General features: G+C 40.5%; 1 long non-coding RNA gene across 1 annotated transcript in view; it reads right to left on the minus strand.

Moving 5' to 3' along the window:
• LOC122791838 overlaps positions 1-18,911 on the minus strand; it is a 478,486-nt gene that overhangs the window by 108,318 nt on the left and 351,257 nt on the right. The window contains exon 3 of the long non-coding RNA XR_006363208.1: positions 9,123-9,191. This is a non-coding gene — a long non-coding RNA (uncharacterized LOC122791838). The remainder of the gene's footprint in view (positions 1-9,122; positions 9,192-18,911) is intronic.

Below are 18,911 nucleotides of genomic sequence, written 5' to 3' on the forward strand. Positions count from 1 at the left end.
CTAACTGCTAGCGATGATTACGTTTAGGGTTATCATTCCCCTATTCTTCCACTGCTGCTCATAAACATGCACTGTACAGACAACATACTGACTATCGGGACATATGTCCACACATCAGTTTTCCGCTACAGTACAAGCACGTGTTAAAGCTATCTATTCTGCTGCTTGAGCAGACACGTTATGCTGCAGGGTTTGTCCGTCTACAATCTCATTATCAATAACTACTGCATAACCTACTTGATTCGTTCCTGTAGGACTCTGTCTACTTGATCCGTACACATTAACTGTCACCTCTGCATCATCTAAGGGTATATCAGTGATATCATGTCTGTGTGTAGTTATTTAATCCATTTCGTATAGGCAACTGTGTGGTGTGCCATACACAGGTGTCGGACGTGACGCTGATAGGTTTCATGTTGTACAACGTTCAAGCACCATATGAGGTTCCCTCAGTGGTATGGTCAGACCAGACAAATGTCTAGCACGGGTCTCCAATGCTATCTTCTCTTGCAGCAGACTGATCGCAACTGCATGAGACATTCTCACAGTGAGAGGGTGGTCTAGTAACATTAAGGCCGGGGCCTGTACTGCCATGGGTGCTACAACAACTGCCTGTACACAATGTGGCACTGACCATGCCACAGTGTCCAACTGCAATGAGTAGTAAGCTATGTAGCGTTGCTGACTTCCATGCTGTTGCATCAAGACTGACATCATATATCTCCGCTTACAATCTACAGTCTGACAACATGTGTTATGATTATTCAGGAGTCCTACTACAGATGTTGAAGCTATCAATCGTTCTAGTCTGCAGAAAGCTGTTTCTGCTACTGTAATCCAGTGTAGTATGTGTTGTGCTGCCATAGGTGTATTAAAGATTAAGGCAGACAATACAGCGGATTCCAAAGCATTGTTTGGTAACCAGCTTTGACAAATGTTAGTCGGCCCAGACAGGACTTCATTCCCTTCTTGTTAGTTGGCTTGGGTGCTTATGAAATTGCTACCTTCCTATCGTCATGTGATGTTCTACCCTACTTGGATACCACATATCCCAGGTACTTGACCTGTATTCTCTGTAGTTGCAATTTATGCTTGCTTACTTTATGTCCCTGTTCTGCTGAATATCTCCATAATGCTATTGTATCTTCCATACATTGTTGCTGGGTAGGGGCCGCAAGCAGAATATCATCCACATAAAGTAGAACTTGACTGGCCCCGGGTGGAGTTAACACCGGAATGTAGCTAGCCATCCCCTGTGGGAATATCGTTGTACTTTCACAGTATCCCTGCGATAGCCGGGTATGGCTGTATCTGTTACCCTGAATGTACATGCAAAGCAATACGGACTATCTGGATGTATAGGTATTGCAAAGGAAGCATAGCTTATATGTACCACGGTAAGATACTTCTGTGGCATGTTCATAGCATTGAATATAGTGTGTGGGTCTGGCACCATCGCTACCCTAAGTATTATTACATGATTTACAGCTTGTACATACTGTACCATCCGCCATTCCCCCTTTGTTTTCCGATCAGAAGATACAGGGGTATTGCATGGTGAATAGCGATTACTTTGTAGATGGGGAATTCCCTCTGTGACTTTACAGATATCTTCTGGTGTCCACGGTCTATACACTACGGGGGTTGGGTCCTGGCCTTCCTGTCCTGCATGAAGGTTCGGTACTTCAATTGATTGACAGATATCCTCACTCTGTTCTAGTGACTGTCTTCTTACTCGGGTGTCCCTAGGTATGTTACGAGTTCGGGATGTGGTTTCAATAGCTTCTCTTACATTTGGTCGTTGTGCTACCTCTGTTGCCACGGGATAACGTGTGGGGACTAGCCTGCCCTCCCGCTTCATATCCTGGATGTGGTATCGGAGGTGGTAGGGGGTTGTGGGGGGGGGGCTATCGGTACTACTGTATTATGATCTTCTCTGTGTACGTATGATGCTTTGCCATTTGTAGTGTTCTGTTCCCTACGGTTCACTACCTCAATCCACCTATGTGCATGACGGATACCCAATTGTCGTTGTTTTGTCGCCTGCACATCTTAGGGCTGCCACCTTTTCAGATGCACAATGTGGGACATTAGTGTTCGGAACGTGTAATTTTCCAGGAAAAAGCATACCCACGGCCAGTACATAGGACAGGATTTCACTTTTTGCCAGGAGAGCGACCAATTGTTGGAGCATTTCAGTTGCTTATTCTGTTTATTATGATATTTTGTTGTTCCAGATACAAAATTACTGTTTTATGCTACCATTTTGAAAGATATCTGGGAAATGTTTTTCCTGAGATATCAGGACATTTGCCATTTGTTCGGTTTGTTTACAGGACACAACTGGCCAAGGAGGGACTGTCCCTCTCAGGGTGGGACAGGTGTTTACCCTAGGACATGTGCATCACATTTTCAGGGATTACAATGTTTCAGTAACGATATTTTGTGTAATATACCATCAATGTCATATTTATTACCCCATTTTGCTGCATAACTCACATTATGTGCTCTCTGCGATTGCATATACTTCACGTCACCCGTCAAACGCGGATCACATGATCTGTTTCTTCAATAATCTCCCATATCCTCTACACGACTGCTACGTACCCTTCTCTCATACCACGTGGTGTCTCCTTCCCTGTATCCACTGTAGTGTCTACAATCACTATTTACTCTGCTGTGTGTTCCCTGACCTATGTTCAGATTTAACAGTATTTGGATAGGTCTTCGACCCGCTATCACAACTGTTAACAGAAACACAATGTAGTCTGGTCCCTGATCTACAATAGAGACAAAGAGGCAAACACTCCTTACCTGGGCCTCCTGTTTCAGGCTGCACGCTTTCTTCTTGGGATCCAGTTTTCCACTTTTCAGCCACAGATCAGACAGTAAACAGCCTCTTTACACACAACAATTCAGTCGGAGGTCTTTTCATTCAAGTAGAACCATTTATGCAAATTCTCCTGCGTAGATGTCTAACCAGCCATGCACTCTGACCTGTAGCTTACCAAGGGAATTCCGGATTACAAGGATCACAATGTCAAATAAGTTGTTAAAACCAGACTGTAGTTATCAGTAGGCTTTTCTAAGTGACAGCCAATAACACAGGAGGCTCGGGTTCGGAAAGTTTTAGTAGTGTACACAGGCAGGCTAAATAATATACAGTCCAAGTATGAGAGTTTTGTCTGACTCTATACAGTAAGCAGTTTCTTTATATAGTGTTTACAATCAGCTTTTGCCCACCTTACTGACGTGGTCGGTCACAGGGCATTTCCATCACTATGGTCCACAATAGTCTATACATACGTGGGTGCTGGGGTCGTGCTTTTAAAATGTTTTCCCATGAGAATAACACAGCCTTGCAAGGCACCTTGTAAATTACAGTGTCCTTCTGTGATTGTAGCTGTTTCAAGGACCCTAGACTGTTCCGATACAGTGGACAGTTAATTTCTTAATACGTTGCTTTGTCTCTCTGGTAAGGAGTTGTACTGTTATCTTCGATAGAGCTCACAAGGCCATCCTCCTCAGGAGAAGGAGTGATGTTATGCATGTACATACATTTATTGTTCTGTAACCCAGCAAATAATTGATGCTGACAGACATAAACCTGCTGTACTGCTTACTGCCAGGTTCAGAATTCCATCACACTACAGCTTAGCTTCACCAATTACATGCAGGCTTAGTTCTACTGCCATATTGTACGGTACAATTCAATGCATTATATAGTATTTCGAGTGTAAACTGGCACTTCATATGTGTTTCTATATGTATTTTTCGAACAACAGCCATCCGGCCATATGCATGTTGTTCCGTCCTTTACCTTGACCGTGTGTATTTGTCCGTCCGGCAACGCTACTCTCCACATGTGATGTCCCACCTTCCCCTTCTTTGCCTGTAGCACCCTGTTAGGACATCCTGTTTGGTAGGCACGTGTTCTGCTATATGTGATCGACTTCACTGCATAGATAATCATCGATGCGGTGGTCCAACAACCCGACTTGTCCACATGTGTACAGTTATGTGCACCGTGTCGTATGCAAACCTATATGGTTTGGACGGGTACATACTACATGCGGGATGTACACATTCTGCAGACACATTCACATGCAGCCATTTACATATCTGTACCTGCGGTGGGTTGGTGACATGTGGGTAATGATTTGCCCGCATGGCATTGCCTAACACAAACATCTTACCACATTTCAGGTATGCACATTGTGTGTGGGTGTATAGCTGCACACGGATGCTAGCAGGTTATGTTGCAAAGGTGTACATGGGTGGGACTGACATGTACAATGAGGCTATTGTGTATTACATCTGAATGCATGGGTTCTGCTTCTGGATATTACACTTCAATATACGCCATCCAGTGTATGCAACAGAGACGTTGCTGGGTGTGGGATATGTTGCTATGCACATGTTTGCCTGTGTTTGAGGTATCTTGCTTCCTTACTGTTGTTATGTCAACACAGCTACCCGGCTATGTACTCTCACTACTGCTTGTGACCATTATGGTTGGCACCTTTTCCAATGCCCATAGTGGGGAATGTTATGTGGAAACTTCGGAATTTGCAGGACTACACATACCCACGGCTAGTGCAGTTGACAGAACTTCACTTGTTTGCCATACTATAAGCTTATTCTGTAAGCATTTGGGTTCCTTATTCATTTTCTTATGCCATGTCTGTGTTTCATATAGTAATGTATATGTTTTATGCTACTATTACATGTATATTGCGGGAATTTTCTGGGCAGGGGATTGGAGGTCATTTTCCATTTTTCCGATTGTTGCAGGGACACAACTGTCCAATCAGGGACTGTCCATGGCACATTGGGACAGCAGGTAACCCTGGTGACCATGCCCATGTCGCTACTGGGGTTGCCACCTTTTCCAGTTTCCAATCTGGGATATTTCCGGGACTCACATCTGACTTTACAGGCCGACACATACACACGGTCACTATATAGCATAGAACTTCACTTGTTTGCCTAAATGAAAGCTTATTGTTGTGGCAATTTGCTTGCTTATTCTGTTTCTTGTGTCATTTAGGTATTTCTGTTACAGAAATAACCAATTCATGCTACCATTACATTAAATACGGGATATCATTGTGTCCTACAATCTTAGCACATCTGCCATTTTAATACGTTTTTGGGACACAACTGGCCATAGAGAGACTGCCCCAACCAAAGTGGGACAGGTGGTGACCTTAGTCGCTGCTCCTATGTCGGTGCGGCGCGCTGACATGCTGCTGTACACCTTCTCTGAGTGTAAGCACTGATGGTGCATTGCGGGACAAACGCGGTCTTATGCGTATCCTTTGCTCCTTGGACGGGTACACTTATGCCTTCGTGGCTTGTATTTGCTTCTCCATTAATTTGGGACGGGTACTATGTTGCATACTCTACGTGCGTTTCATTCTGCACGGGACCTGGCTGCTGCCATTACTATTGTGGGCGGACCGTGGCTGTCAGCACATTAGGTTGCTCACCTCATGCCGGCTTAGACACGCCTCCAGACGCATCCTACCTGGGCTCGCTCACGTACACTACGCACGTGTCTGTGATTCCGGTGCACTCTCATTAATATGTATATGGCGCTACTGCGCCGGCTATTCACTGCACCGCCGGCGCAAGCCTTACGCCGGCCTTGCGCCGAGCTTCATGAATCCCGGGGATGGTGTTAATAAAGTGGGAGTTAAACATATGGGCACTTTGTAGTGGGTTTTTGTCAGGAGAAGGTGTTGGGTTTTGCAAAGTTCCAGGATGTAGCAGGAAGGAAACAGAGTTCCAAAACTTTTCTGGGTTGTTTTTTTGGCTGGATAATTTATAGTCATTTATGACCATTTTTTTTGACCCTATTACAAAGTTGCTTGTAGTTAAGTTCATTTTGTGAGTTTCTACTTTTCTGCCATTCTTTCCATGCTCGGTCTCTAGAAAGAACAGCTTGATTAGTTTGTTTTGTTAGCCACGGTTCATGGTTAAGTTTTATTCTTTTGGTGTGATGGGGGCTAAGCTATTAAGTGTATTGAGGAAGACCTTGTCGAAATAATTTACAACATCGTCCAGTGGTAATGTTTTCAATGGTGTCCAATTTTGAGCTTTTAGGGTATTTGAAAATATGTTTTGGTTGAAGTGGGCAAGGTTTCTGGATGTTCTATAAGAGTGTGTTTTGGGTATTTGAATGTGTGTTCTATGGGTGAAGGCTGATGAGTGATAACTTAAGGTGTTAGGGAGGGTTCCAGAGTTGGAATATTTGTGGGGATGAGAAACGAGGATCCAGTCTAAGGTTGACTCTGACTGGTTAGTGTGAGTACATGTAGTGCCTGTAATAAGCTGTATAAACGTGTGTAAGTTTACGCTATCTGCAGGAGAGCTAGAGATTATGTTTGCCAATTAATGTCTGTGTCACCAAGAATGATAGTTTCATAGGATATGTTATGGTTTGCATAGGATAGGAAGTCTTCCAAAATAAGGATATTTTGTGCTGGGAGAATATATAATACAACAATACATAATTGCTGTTTGCTATTAATATGTAGGGTTGCAAGTAACAATTCAATGTTGCCAAAAGTATGAACTAGCCTGGGGAATACTGTAATTGTTAAGGTATCACAATATATTAATGCTACAACCCCTCCTTTTTTGTGAAGTCTATTGTTTCAAAGGATATTACATTCTGATGGGATAACTTCAGTGTCTGATATATGTGGTTTTAACCAGGTTTTTGTTATTGCTACAATATCAGGCAAACGATTAGACAGCCAGGCTTGGAATTCAGTGATTTTATTACAAATACTTGGTGCATTAACTGTTATTATAAATAGGTTTTGATTGATAGAAGGTTTGATAGATGACTGAAAGTTGTTGTGGTCTGTATTGGGATGAATATTTCCACACTAGGATATCGTGTATAACTGTTTGTGGGGGATGGGTTTTTGAAGGGGCTCTAAGTAGGGTAAATATAGCTAGCTTAAGTTTGATATTGGTAGGGGAGAGTTTTAGTTTAGTTACATGTATGTACATGTATGTGACTACAGTTGAATAAGGATGAGATGTCAGAGTAGCTGCATGTGTGTATACATGATGGCATGGTAAGCGTTGGAGAGTTTGGAAGTGGGATGAGTAAGAAGGTGTGGGGAGAGGTAACATCGGTTAATATGAGCAGAGTAGCAGCAAGGCTACTGAAGAAGGTAATGAGTTTTATGGTGATAGTCATGTTATGTAGTTTGTTAATTAGTGATAAGAGGTAGGAGATAGGTTTAAATCAGGGACAGGGTAGGTAGAGGAAGGATCTAGAAAGGTAAGGGAAAAAAGGGAGGAAGAAGTGGGAGGATGATGTTACTGGTCAGAGAGAGGTTAAGTGGCTGATTTAGATTAGGGAAGGGCAACAGGAGGTATAAATCTAATGAAAGTAGGGGTGAGTCTGAATGGGGGTCAGGTAGGGGAGTATAGTGAGCCCTAGCACAACGAGGGTTAAAGGAGTGGGGCTACGCCTGTTGGAGGCTTTTGCAATCAAAAAACAATCAGTAGGTATGAAGGTTTCTAGTGGGTCTAAGAACTAATACAGAGAGGGAAACTGTAATTTTTAAACTTATTGAAGAGGAAGGATAAAGTTTTAGTGGACACTTTGGTGGAGTGCCAAATGAATTAAAATAAGGATGAAGTAATACAAAGAATGAAATGTTATTTATCTGCTAATATGAAAATGTTATGATTAAGTAGAATTCTAATATTAGAGGTTGTGTTAACTTATTGGGGGAGGGAGTATTAGCAGGTTCTGGTAGTTTTTATAGCAGCAGTTCTTTCCCTACAGAGTGGCAGATAATTATAGCAAATACAATTCAAAAATGCTTCATTCAGACATACTTTGAGCTGAAGTTTCTATAAGACCTCAGGCTGTCCATTGGTAATGGAAGTCTTGTATGCTGTAAGGAGACCGCGGGTCACTTTGCTGAGGGCTGTTGCATAGGATGATAACTGAAGTTTTGGTTTAAGACCGAGTGAGTAGATACAGCTATTTAACCTGAAAAGGAAAAATTTAAAATTTAGGAAAGCAATACAGGTGTAGTACTTAGAAGAGTGTGTAGAAGTTAGGGGAGAAGGGAAATATAAGGTTAGAGAGAGGTGAGATAGCAGTGAGATTAGGTAACAGAATCACAATGAATACGAATGTAAGGCAGTCAGCATAATAGTCATTAAGATAGTATACAGAACAGTAAATAGCTTTTGCAACACAACAATACATCTATGTTTGCAATAAGAATTCAGTATTAGATCTAGCTAACAAATAAAATGCATTTAAAACATAGAAAGCACAGACAAATTGGTATTAGCTAACCAAAAATGACAATAGATCTAGTTATTGGCAGACCAATTTTCCTTTAACACGTAAACACTGTGCTGCTGCTGCTTAATGCAGTTAATGTAGATTGTAATATTCACTAGATGTCTGCCCTACCACAATGTTGATAATGCAGTTAATGTACATTGCTATATTCACTAGATGTCTGCCCTACCACAATGTTGATAATGCAGTTAATGTAGATTGCTATATTCACTGGATTTCTGCCCTACCACAGTGTTGATAATGCAGTTAATGTAGATTGCTATATTCACTGGATGTCTGCCCTACCACAGTGTTGATAATGCAGTTAATGTACATTGCTATATTCACTAGATGTCTGCCCTACCACAATGTTGATAATGTAGTTAATGTAGATTGCTATATTCACTGGATTTCTGCCCTACCGCAGTGTTGATAATGCAGTTAATGTAGATTGCTATATTCACTGGATGTCTGCCCTACCACAGTGTTGATAATGCAGTTAATGTAGATTGCTATATTCACTAGATGTCTGCCCTACCACAGTGTTGATAATGCAGTTAATGCAGATTGTTATATTCACTAGATGTCTGCCCTACCACAGTGTTGTTGGACCACAATCCTAACATAACATATAACAACCAAACAAGTGCAGATGTAGCTATACTGCATGAAACTCCATCTATACTACTTGAACAGATTATCATTAAAACCTGCAGAGTAAGAAAACCCATTTATATTACCTGAATAGACTGTTAACATTAAAACCTGAAGAGTTTGAAACAAGTATACTCACTCAGGTGTTCTCTTAGGTTCTCTAACCTCCTCCTGTGCAGCTGTGCATTCTCTGCAATAGCTTCAAGGGCTATGGAGAGGAAAAGAGCATTGCGTAAGATCTGTGTATGACACTCGCTAGCAGGTTTTATATGTCGCTAAAATAACAAGTATGTAACAGTACATGAGTGATACTTACTCTCTCATCTCCTCATGCCATCAGCCTATGAGGTCAGGATATCAATGCACATTTCGCAAAAATGGTGGCAGCACTGATCCCCCATACATAGGATGTCAGTTGGATAGGTGAAAGCCTGAGAGAAACTTTTCTAGGTCTTGTATTGAAGCTCTTCATAGTGCTCCTGCAACAGCCTCTAGCTATATTTTTATAGAAGAGCCATGATCTTTCATCTAAAAGAAGCAGTGAAAAATGGCAGATAATTTGCTTCCATACCCATTCCCCCATCTGCTGCACAGTGATGGACATCTCATTTGTGTGGCATATGGTGGGCCAGGCTAAAATATGCAATGTATCATATAATTCCTCACAGTAGCACTTTAAGGTGTGAAATATGACAGCCCTTTATCCCTCTATATACCTTTAGGAACACAGGCATTACAGTGCCTCCATTTCTATAATGTTATATGTAGAATTACAGATTTTTCCCTAGAGGCATGGCTTGGACAACATATGCATAGAGCTGCCCACGGGTATCCAAGTGAATATGCAGCACCGAGAAGACTTGAACATAGTGTTTTTCAAGTTATCACAACATGCCAGTTAAGGAATTTGAAAGCAATAATAAACTAGGCTCTAATATGCATAATCACCTGGTCAGGGCAGCCAGACTTGTATGATACAAGTACAAGGGAAGGCAGTGAGCTCCGTCACTCTACATTATGCCTGGCTAACAAGGTATCCATAAACCCCACACGTATGACTCTCCTATATATTCGTAAAGCTCCATCACTCTACATTATGCCTGGCTAACAAGGTATCCATAAACCCCACACTTATGACTCTCCTATATATTCATAAAGCTCCATCACTCTACATTATGCCTGGCTAACAAGGTATCCATAAACCCAACACTTATGACTCTCCTATATATTCGTAAAGCTCCATCACTCTACATTATGCCTGGCTAACAAGGTATCCATAAACCCCACACTTATGACTCTCCTATATATTCGTAAAGCTCCATCACTCTACATTATGCCTGGCTAACAAGGTATCCATAAACCCCACACTTACGACTCTCCTATATATTCGTAAAGCTCCATCACTCTACATTATGTCTGGCTAACAAGGTATCCATAAACCCCACACTTATGACTCCTATATATTCGTAAAGCTCCATCACTCTACATTATGCCTGGCTAACAAAGTATCCATAAACCCCACACTTATGACTCTCCTATATATTCAGAAGCTCCATCACTCTACATTATGCCTGGCTAACAAGGTATCCATAAACCCCACACTTATGACTCTCCTATATATTCGTAAAGCTCCATCACTCTACATTATGCCTGGCTAACAAGGTATCCATAAACCCCACACTTATGACTCTCCTATATATTCGTAAAGCTCCATCACTCTACATTGTGCCTGGCTAACAAGGTATCCATAAACCCCACACTTATGACTCTCCTATATATTCATAAAGCTCCATCACTCTACATTATGCCTGGCTAACAAGGTATCCATAAACCCCACACTTATGACTCTCCTATATATTCGTAAAGCTCCATCACTCTACATTATGCCTGGCTAACAAGGTATCCATAAACCACACACGTATGACTCTCCTATATATTCGTAAAGCTCCATCACTCTACATTATGCCTGGCTAACAAGGTATCCATAAACCCCACACTTATGACTCTCCTATATATTCATAAAGCTCCATCACTCTACATTATGCCTTGCTAACAAGGTATCCATAAACCCCACACTTATGACTCTCCTATATATTCGTAAGTGAAAGACTACCAGAAATACAAGGCCTGAAGTATTCTTAAATATAATGGGTAACACATCCATCAGTCGGTACTTGGAGCCAGATTCATCATATTCTGGCTGGTCTTATGCTACCAGCTTAAATAAAAGCATTTGTCTGTTGAACAGATCACACACATATCTGATATGAAAAACATTTTGAGTTGCAATGTTATAGGTGTTGTATTGAGTACAACATTTTCTCAGTAAATTTAAGCAGTGTATATAAAGCTATATCACTGTCAGATACACCACCAGAAAGATAAATGGACATGACAGAGAGAATGGTGATGTAAGGGGTTTTCAAGACCAGTCACAAACTAGATATTAATATCAGTGCTTTCCATACATACACAGCAATGCCTAACAAAATAGGCTAAGTGGAAAAACACTAGACTGATGGAAAGAGTACATAGAAAGCAAGGTCCGTACAGTTTAATTTCTCCAAATGTTTTGGGTTTCTAATACTATGATGAGAAAGGACTCCATTTCTATGTCAGGGTATGATTAAAGTACATAAAATTAATATTGTTTCAGTCTTTGATGCTAGCCAAAAGTGATGTTTTCAGCACCTACAATGTATCCAGAACCGACTCCTGTAATTCATATGGAGTTACATGTACTGGTGGCAAAACACAGCATGATTGCAAATTATTTTTATCAGACCTGTTGTGCCTACTACTATTATAACTGTCTGGGGAATCTTTCTTCAAAATTGCTCTCATTTCCTCATGCAAATTCTGGTATTGTATGACTGTCTTCTGCACTTAAGACTCGGTAATAACTGAATGTAGCAATTTCATTGATCACTGCTACTTCTGTCTTTTTTCTAAACTACTATGATTTTCTCACATTTATTTTCTGAACTGTTGGTAATAGGTGATCTCATGTGATATACATGTTGTACTGCTCTACAACGCTTTGTAGTTCATGTTTCCAATACTTCTCAACTTCTTCAATATTATAGTGTTTGCACAATCCCCGATGCAACAGTCGTGCCACATTATTGTGCCTTTACGTATACAGGTGCTCTGCCATGAGTGTATCACACCCAAGATGTGTTGACTGCTTCCAGTTCTGTTTTACAAAACCTGCATTTATCTGTTTCTCCAACATGTTCAATGAACTTTGTAAACCAATGATTATGGAATTCAATATCATGCCCCACCATTATTAATCTTTCATGTTTTGGTTTCAGTTCACCTCTGCTTAACATTTCTTCATCAAATACTAATCATCATGAGGTTATTCAGGGAGATTTCTGTACTTGCCACAATATTTATGCCTGTTCCACATTTCCACAGGTGTCAGTCATTGTAGGCATGGAACACCTAGATCATGCTCCTGCCGCAATTGCTCTTCCGTGGCTACATTTGTTGTGCCAGTGTTAACACTAGGGAAATAGCATCCTTTATAGCAGCGGTGCATCTTATGGCAGACATAATTCATGGTCAGATAGCATTCCATCTTTAAACCAGGATCATGGTACAACCAGTGCAACTCTTGGTAGAGCCATTTCTCATAGATGAGTACATGCATGGGAAGCTCAGACCTGTTCTATGCATGCCCTGGACCAATCCAGTACATTAAGTCACAGTACTGCAACTACTGCTAAGGGCGTGTCCTGGCAAACACGGTCTCAAACCACCACAGTCCACAGTACATCACACACATACATGCGCGCGCACACACAAAAATACACTTCCACTGACAGTGACCCTTCATAAAGTCTTCTACGTTAAGCACCTCCCTCACTGAAAGCCCATAAACAAAACTGCACCATTTCTTTTAATTCTAATCAACACTCACACATTTCCTTTTGATAGATATCCACACATGTGTTCCCTTCCTACTTGTGCAAATGGGGTCTATATTACTTCAGCGAAAATTCAGTTCAGCAAACAGCATCTTCAGTTCACTTACATTGAACTTACTTTGTCGAACTCTTCATACTGAGATCATGGTACGGTGAGGATCGGGAAATTTGCCCTTTTCCCACTGTAGTGCGATCTCAGAGTTGGTATATATAATTAGCAGGGGGGGGGGGGGCACAGCCCCATAACAGTGGATTTCGATGAACAGCATTTCCAATGAAATGCCGTTCGCTGTTCTGTCACTTCACTGAAGTGATATAGACCCATGAAAATGATAACTGTGGCCAGCCTTTTGTACATTATTACTTGGATTGCTCATTTCATATGCACAACGTGTCCAGCTTCTGCACAGATAAGTTCCTCCTGGTGTTGGTTTTGCATACATCACTTTTGCTGTAGTGCATCTGCTTTACTCTAGTCTGCTATGTTCTGAAGCTCTGTGTAAGTTGCTGCTTCATTACCAGTGTCACTACATACTGTTCCAGCCTCTGTATGGTGTGATCATCTCCTGCTGCTGACTCCTCCACTGACTCCTTTATCTGATCAGCCTTCTCTGCCTGATGTGCTGGGTGCTGCTGCTTCTTCAAGTGCCTATCCTGCTGTAACAGGCTTCTAAGTATGATATTGTGTAACATTCTACATATCCTATCCTGCTGTAACAGGCTTCTAAGTATGATATTGTGTAACATTCTACATACTGAAATATGTTTGCACATAGGCCAGGATGATACTGCAGTGCACCACTGGCTAAATCCAGACAGCAAAACCATACCTTCAGCAAAGCAAACACACATGCTCAATAATATACCTTATTTGTCACTGGAAAAATTAGCACACCTGGTGTGTTTCATTTTGTAGATTTCTGGTGGGTATCTCCAGCCAGAGTCCAAGGGCATATTCAGCACTACCAATAAAATGCCCCTAGGGAAAAACCACCCCTCAAAATATGTTGGTACAGGTCACAGGTGTGCCATATGTGGGTGTCATGATAACTACCTGGGTGGTCTGCAGACACACTGTAGATGATATCGTCCATTACAGACCAGCTTGTCACTGATGGAGTGATACCTTTTGTGGTTCATGTAGATGATACCCTGTAAATTACAGACCATCTGGCAATTTATGGAGTGATATCCTTTACAGTTCATGTACCTCTTTCCCAGTTCACCAGGAGAGGCCTTTATTTAAATGTAGGCACACTCTAATGGAACTCAGGGAAATGGATTATTGTCACAGACATCCTGCATGGAATTTAGTGCTCTCTCTCTCTCTCTCTCCCCCCTTTGTGGTATGTGGGAACCATATATGTTTTCACACATGTTGAACACAGGTAAAAATGGCTTATCTTTATTGTACATTCCCAGAAAGATGCACTCACATTGCTCATTATTCATTAATGTACACACACCTGCAGCCTCAAATCACAATCATAATTATTGATTAAATCAACCAAGGCTAATAATTGTCATGGAGATGCCCTTTACTCCATTTATGTGACTGGAGTCTGGAATAATTTACAGCAGAAACTAGAAATAATAAAAATAGTCAGTTATAATGCCAGTAAAGTCCTTCTATTTTGCAAGATGGACCTATAACTCTAGGGAAAGTGTAATAATATTCTGCCATTTTATATCTGTATGACTGCCTTTGATTACTTCATTAATTGAATCCCTTTCTCTTGCATCAGTTCTTTATTCTGCATCTTGTCACTCTTCTCTCCTGTAAATATCCCTCCTATTCTGAAAATGGTTCTCCTTTCCCTTTCTTCCCTTTCCCATTGAACCTGTTTCCCTTACTATTTCTTGCCTCAGTTGTTATTTCTTTACTGGCTAATTTGCTCAATGCAGCTCTTTATAGATGCTGTACATACTTTGAATACACCACATATAATGCTTTATGTACCTTGAAGATGCACACTCCAAAATTTTATTTTTAATTTAGAAAGGTTATAATTTCAACCCATAAACATTTTGTATTATTTTGTTTTTCTTTCATTACAAATTTTGAGCACGTTCCTTTATGATTTTCATTGATACTGCACATACTATGATGGAGTGTGTGCAAGTATTGTAAGGCTGTTAAGCAATCACATTGGAGCTTTTCTCTCTGGGCCTCCAGTGAAATGACCAATCAGCCTATCCCAGCTGAAAAAGGCAAGCAAATAAATAAACAATAAATACATGGTCTATACCTTGTACTTCTAAGTATTATTATGTATATTTTCATGTAGTCAATGTTTCTTGCACTAAACTATTTTTTTCCTTTCCTCTAACTCTGAAGTATGCTACCTGCCTAATGCCATAATCTTCTGTCGTGACCCGAAAGTGTGTTACTGTGAGTGTAAATGTGTTGTTCCAGTCATCATATATAACTTTAAATGCAGAAAACACAATGAAGACAGCTGAACTTATCATGTGCATATATAAGTAATACATATTAATCTCATCACTAGCTAATGGAAAGAGAATCGAATAAGAGTTTGGTTGTATCTAAATGCATTTTTCATGAATTTGTCCATAACATGTCAATTACTATTTCATGTACAGCAACAATGATATCAGTGCAGCAAACAGGGTTTAGCCTCATTCATCTGGTGAGCTGGGGCAGAAGGAAAGGCTAATCTGTCCTATTTTCTTAGGGAAAGCGTGAGACTCCAGTGCTACTGCAGGAAACACAGCAGAGATCAGAAGCCCTGTTGTCTAATATTATAAGGAAATTGGTGCGCGCGCGCGCATGTGTGTGTGTGTGTGTGTGTGTGTGTGTGTGTGTGTGTGTGTGTGTGTGTGTGTGTGTGTGTGTGTGTGTGTGTGTGTGTGTATACAGCACATACTATTCAATGCATACCATGACCTGTAGACAATTGGGAAATCTGATTGGTGGACCCATATCAATGGCAACCCCCCATTCATCTTAGATCCCTAACAGCAGCAGTAGTTATCCTCTAGCCTGTGTACTCAATTGGCCATAAGGCTATAGTGTCTGAGAACTTGTGGAATTAATAAATAGCTTCAACCTGGATTAAGACTGAGGATGGTAACCAAGAAGTTTGGAAATTTTAGAAACCTAGACTGCTGATGGGAACTGGTATATTGCAATCATCTGACAGGTTGTGAAGACATTCATAAAATAGTTCAAATGCATAACAGCAAAATCTGCTTATGCCAAATATGACCATTATAAGAGGAGTATTTGTCAAGAAATTCCTTAGTTTAGTTATTGCAGAATACTGTTTAGTGATCTCCAAATTTTTACTTATTTTATATAGCTTTAAGTATTTTATTGTCATCTCCTCAGATAAAAACAAATGGTACTGTGTTGTTTGATAAAAAGGTCATAACTTAGAACAGTTATAACATTAGTTATCGTAAATATTTTGTTTTATAGGCTATGAACAACCACATTCTGTTAATTGAATTGCGTTGCCTTTCCAGTGGCCTATTAGTAAGTATCCAATTTTAAAACACAAAGTAGAAAGATTAGTTTAATGCATAATGCATGCCTTTATGTCTGTATTAACATTTTTCATTTATAATGGTCCTGTTTCTACTCAGTATGCACCAAAATGCCAAATCACATTACAAAAGTGGACACCTACAGAGCAATTATGTTGCCTATATAAATGAGATGAAGTGCTGATGAGGAATTAATTACACACTTGTTACCTGTCAAAGTCTGGAATAAAACAATACACTAAGTAGTAGTTCTTTGGCTAATAATTTTGTTTATAGTCTCTTAAATACACCACAAAAACATGTGTACACCTTCACTTAATATAAAATCTACTTATTACAATATATAATGTAGCAGTGCTACTTTTTCAACCATATAGTTTTGTGTGTTCCTACTGTGTCCTTCTATGCATCATTTTAACATCTTTTATATGTTAAATATTAATTTATTATTTCATTTGCTATTGGACACTTTATCCAGTGCTTGGTTATTGTGGAGCTGGAGCTAATTTCACACTCAGTGAGGGGGCAAGGCAGACAAAGGAGTTAGGTATAGTAAAGAAGTCTATCACGTCACACACACAGGTATGGGGCTAAATGTCATGCAAGAGAGGTCTAACAGTGAAATATGAAACACTTAAGATGAGTGAATATAAAGTGGCAAACAACAAAAGTAGCAGTTAAACTAATTTGTTTTCTTAGGCAGCTAACTATGTCTTCCTTACCTCTGCTTTTATAGACAGTAATCCTAAGACTTCTGTACCACAGAGTAAGGGCAATTTTCTAAGATAATGTGCTGATGTGAGGTATTAACATTTGTGGCAGGGAGAATAGAGCAGTGCATGTGTAACATATGCCAGCAGAGTTAGCTGAAGTCTTGTAAATTATTTTGTGTCATTTGACTATCAAAATGACTTGTACAGCTGCTTGTGTTATTTTTAATTTTCCTGTTATTAGAACTCTGATGTTTACTGTACTTTGATATTTAGTATTCTTACATTTTCTATTTTACTATTTATTATTAAATATTGTTATACCTTTCATTGTGGCTGGTCTGTTAGATCATACTTTTAATATCTTGAGAGTACCTGTGCTTATTTTAGAGACACCTTGGCCCCTCCAAAAAGCTTGGCTGCTTAGGTTACACTCTACCATTTATGTTACTATTGATTTTACTCAGTATACTTGGATGCCCTTGTAACAGTCTGACAGTGGTTAACTGGTGGCAGTGAGGTCACCTTATAGTCTGGCCAGAAGGGGTACAGCCAGTAAATCTATACCAGCCTTTCCCAGGAATGTGTGTGTGTGTGTGTGTGTGTGTGTGTGTGTGTGTGTGTGTGTGTGTGTGTGTGTGTGTGTGATCATCATTATCAGCCCCCTTTTTCCTGTTTTCTACATGAGTTTGGGGTATTGTGTTAACTGTCACCAATTCTCTCTATTCAGTGTCACACTCCTGCCTTCTTCAACACTGATGGCTGACTGTCACAGATCTTCTTTCACACAATCCATCCACCTCTTTGCTGGATGTTCCCACTTCCTATTACCTTCTTCCTGTTTGTCCCACATCTTCCTCACCAGATTGTCTTCTGCTTTTCTACACATGTGCCCAAACCACCGTAATATGTTCACTTTGATCTTTTCTGCAATTGGAGCTACTTTGGCTTCTGCTCTTATGTCCTCATTACTTCATCTGTCCCACAGTGTGCATCCTATCACCTTTCTTAGACACTTCATTTTCATCACCTCTAGCTTCTTCAACAGTTCTGCCTTTACTGCCCAGGTTTCTGTACCATACAGTAGTACTGGTTGCACCACTGCCTTGTACACCTTACTTTTCAGCTTCTTTGGCATTCTTCTGTCATAGACTACACCTGATACTCTATGCCAGTTGACAGCCCCTCTGATTCTAGCTTTGACCTCTTCATTCAGACTACCCTTCTCCTCAACTACTCCTCTGAGATGCTTGAAGCTGCTTACCTGTTCCACTGTCTTCCCTTGTATCTCTATTCTCAGCTTCTTCTGAAGTCCCCAATTTGCTGCCATTACCACTGTCTTATCTGTGCTTAGTTTCATTCCATGTGCCTTCAGATTTGCATTCCATTCTCCTATCCTTTGCTGAAGGTCTAGCTCAGAGTCTGCCTTACTGCCACATCATCTGCATACAGTAGCTTTGTTGATCCATCCCCTCCAACCTGTTTACTAATGTAGTCCATCACAAGTATGAACAGCAGTGGGCTCAGAACTGAAACCTGATGTACACACACACACACACACTGGGAACCCCTCTGTTAGGCCAAATACTGTTTGTACTTGAATCATTGGGTCCTTGTGCATAGCCTGCACTAATTCTACCAATTTTTCTGGGACTTCAAACCACAGCAGTACTGCCCAGATCAGCTTTCTTGGGACCTTGTCATATGCTTTCTCCAAGTCTAGGAATGCCCAGTTGGACTATCTCCTCATCTCTAGCTTCTTCTCAAGTATCT

Source organism: Protopterus annectens, chromosome 17.part0 (genome assembly GCF_019279795.1).
Source record: "Protopterus annectens isolate FY-2018-M chromosome 17.part0, PAN1.0, whole genome shotgun sequence".
NCBI classification, from domain to species: domain Eukaryota; kingdom Metazoa; phylum Chordata; order Ceratodontiformes; family Protopteridae; genus Protopterus; species Protopterus annectens.